Source organism: Tiliqua scincoides, chromosome 1 (genome assembly GCF_035046505.1).
Source record: "Tiliqua scincoides isolate rTilSci1 chromosome 1, rTilSci1.hap2, whole genome shotgun sequence".
Taxonomy (NCBI): domain Eukaryota; kingdom Metazoa; phylum Chordata; class Lepidosauria; order Squamata; family Scincidae; genus Tiliqua; species Tiliqua scincoides.
The window spans coordinates 155,204,949-155,208,282 of NC_089821.1; the positions used below are offsets into that span (position 1 = coordinate 155,204,949).

The following is a 3,334-nucleotide window of genomic DNA, read 5'->3' on the forward strand; positions in this document are numbered from 1 at the left end:
ACCAGTAGGCTTTTTGCACACTGCTGAGCACCACACAGGGCTTTGCCTGTCTGCAGAATGGCTCCTATGGGCAGGTGGAGGCAGCAGTGGCAGGGCTTTTGCCTCCCCTGCTCCTGACCCAGGTCCACCGCTGCTCTTAATGTTACACAATTACTTATTACCTTATGTTCCTTATACCTAACATTGGTTGGCAACCTTCAGTCTCGAAAGTCTATGGTATAAGCCTACAGCACCCGGTATTCCCAGGCGGTCTCCCATCCAAGTACTAACCAGGCCTGACCCTGCTTAGCTTCCAAGATCAGATGAGATTGGGCATGTGCAGGGTAACATTTGCTGTCACCTAACATTATTAGCTTTATGTTCTGCTTGCAGCTCCTCTGCCTGCTCCTTCTAAGCTGCCTCCCCTTCACTTCCTCCTTCAGTCCCCTGGAAAAAAACAGGAAGTGTGGAATGCGCTTCTTATGTGGGAGTGGATCCTGTACATCCCACACTTCCTCTTTTGTTTAAAGGGACCACAAAGAAGGAGAAAGGCAAGAGGGTAGGCTGGAGGTAGACTTACTGCCTTCAGATTTTTAAAAATGAATGGGAAGCAGCTCAGAGTGCTTATATGTGCGGCAGGCTGCAGGGAGGTAGCAACAGACTCAGGCTGTAAAGCACCCCAAGCCTTTTGGCTGCTCCCTGGAATTCTCTGTTGGATGTGAACCACAACCATTGCCTTGCCCTTAGGCTGCTCCTGGGACTGAATGCCTGATAATGCACCATGTAGCATGCTTTTTGCCGAACGTTTACTTGAAGGCATCCCCCAAGGGGTATCCCTCAAATATTTCTCTACACTGGATCCTGGTGGAGTGTCAGATCTCTTTCTCTTTGGTTCCCTGTTGTACAAATGACATTGCTGCTGTCATTTCCTGTACTGTCCCTCCCTCACCATGGAACTGTCCTTGGTGGAACTGGGCACAATCAGAATCTGCATAGCATGCCCCTCTCCATACAGCTGTGGCAAGTGTTTAATCTTAAGGTGGGACTTTGCAAAATATGAGGGAAAGCTTTGCTCTAGTAATTACATTTGTACATCTACAAAGTGTATGTTTTCATTTAAGCTCTGAACCAAATCTGCTTGACTCCTGTAGGGGCCTTGACGTTGTGTCTTCACACAGCCTTCTGTCACTATTGGGAGAGAGAGAGATAAGCACTTCCATGCGCTGTATTGTTGTTGAACTGAGGGTGTCAATTAAAGGCAAAAGAAGTGCTTAATTTCACCAGAGTGCTGCAAAGTGCCCAGAATCAGACTCTCTGCTCATTCGCTGGTTTTTCTGTAAATAGTCTGAAACGTGGCATTGGGGACAACTTTTAGCTGGAACAATAAACAAAATTGACTCACCTACTGGAAAGAGAAGTGATCCTGAATACGTGCAAAGTGCCCTTCCTTTCCTTGCTGAGTCAGTCACCAGAGCCCTTTCCTTGAGCTTCTGGGCTCCAGGCCAAGGCTCTGGAACTGGGGAGACTCACTTCCAAGAAGGCTTGAGCCACTGCCTTTATTGAGGCATGGGATCTCATGCTTATTCATAGCTGTGGAGGTTGCCAATTTCACAGCGCAATCCTACGCATGTCTACTCAGAAGAAATTATTTCCAGGTAAATGCGCATCGGATTGCAGAGTCTAATGTGAGCCAATCAGGGATGTGTGGTGTGGGGGCAGCAGGTGAGACAGAACTGCCCTGTTGTTGCCCATGGAAAAGCACCACAGTGGCCCTGCCTGCTTACACCCAAGGAGGCTCTCCTTACACCTGCTTCCTTGGTGTAGAATGGGGCGGTTCTGCCTCACCTCCTGCACAACCTGTCCCTGGAGCCAATATTCAAGATGCTTTTGCTTCAGAATCAGAATCTTCTTGCAGGACCAAGTTCAGCTGTGGAGGAAGTGGAGTGGATGGGTGTAAGGTCAGATGTGGATAATTTATGGGGATGCTTTCACCTGAGATCTCAATAGGCTTCCCACAGTTTTGTTCTTGGAAGAGCTCTGTGCTTTTAACAGCTGCATCCCTTAAGATAGAAAGTGAAGAAGAGGTACATCTTTCTCCTGCTATGTCTCCATGACAGGATGAACCACCCCTAGTGAACTTCTGCCTGTCAGACAGTTGTTAAAGGCACAAGAACAGGGGGAAAAAAGTGGCAAACCAAAGCAATGTGTCTATGTACTGTCTGGGAATACCACTGAGTTTGTACTAACCAAATTTCCCTTAGGATAAAACATTGTGCAGCACGCTTACTTGGCAATAAATCTCACTTTTTCAGTAGGATTTTACTCTCAAGTTAGTGGGCGTAGCATTGCAGCCTTAGAGTGAGTAAGATCAATGCTTCTTTTAGTTAAATCATCAAGCGTAAGCCTCAGAGCCCAATCATGTACAGGTGGAGCCTGTTTATCCATGGGGGTTCTGCTCCCGCACCCCCTGTGGATATCGAAAACCACAGCTAATGAAATCCATAGTTTTCGGAGCCCACCTGAGGTTCGTAGAGGCTGCACATGGCCTTTATGGGCCTCAAAATGATCTCCGGAGATGCTAGAAGGGCACTTCCGGTTCTCTGCCTCAGAAAAAAAAACCCCAAATATTGGATGCTCACTTCCAGTTTTCAGCAAGACCAGAAGTTGCCTTCCGATGCTTTGGGGGGCTTGCCTGAGGCCCATAAAGGCTGTGCCCAGTCTTTGCAGGCTTCAGAATGGCCTCCAGAAGTTCTAGAAGGAAACTTCTGGTTTTCACACAGCAGTGTGCTCTATGGGTCTCAAGAGCCTCTGGAGGCTTCAGGTTGGGCCAAATCTGGCTCAACGCAAGTCCATATAAAATCCATGAATTAGTCCAATTATAGTCAATGGGGTTTACTCCCAGGTAAATGTGGATAGGATCGCTGCCAAAGAGATTTCCCTAAGATACTTTGAAAGCAGTGTCACTGCAGACAGACCACATGGCCAGACAGTCAGGTCATTTGGGTATTTTTTGCCTGTTTTCCCCCAAAACAATAGGCCTTAACCAGTCTGCCTGCTGTGATTGACATGCACTGGCCAACTGGGCATCCAAGTCCACCTGACCAGGTCAGAGGGCATGTAAGGATGCCATGGTAGTTGTAAAACATCCAATAGGAAAGAAAATGATATCACTGAAGCAAGGTTTCAGAAGGCCTAAGGATGCTTGCATGTGTTCTGGCTTGGCTTGCTCAGAGAATGCTTCTGAGTGCAGAAAAGTTCCCATCGACCTCCCTGGGGATCAGCAAGATGTCATGGACTATTCAAGCTGACACTGGAGTAAGTACAGTTAGGAAACAGTGAGATTTAAGGCTCATTG

At 47.5% G+C, this 3,334-nt stretch overlaps 1 pseudogene; it reads right to left on the minus strand.

The window, feature by feature from the left end:
* Positions 1-221: 221 nt before the first annotated feature.
* Positions 222-341, minus strand: LOC136638109 (5S ribosomal RNA; annotated as a pseudogene).
* Positions 342-3,334: the final 2,993 nt, after the last annotated feature.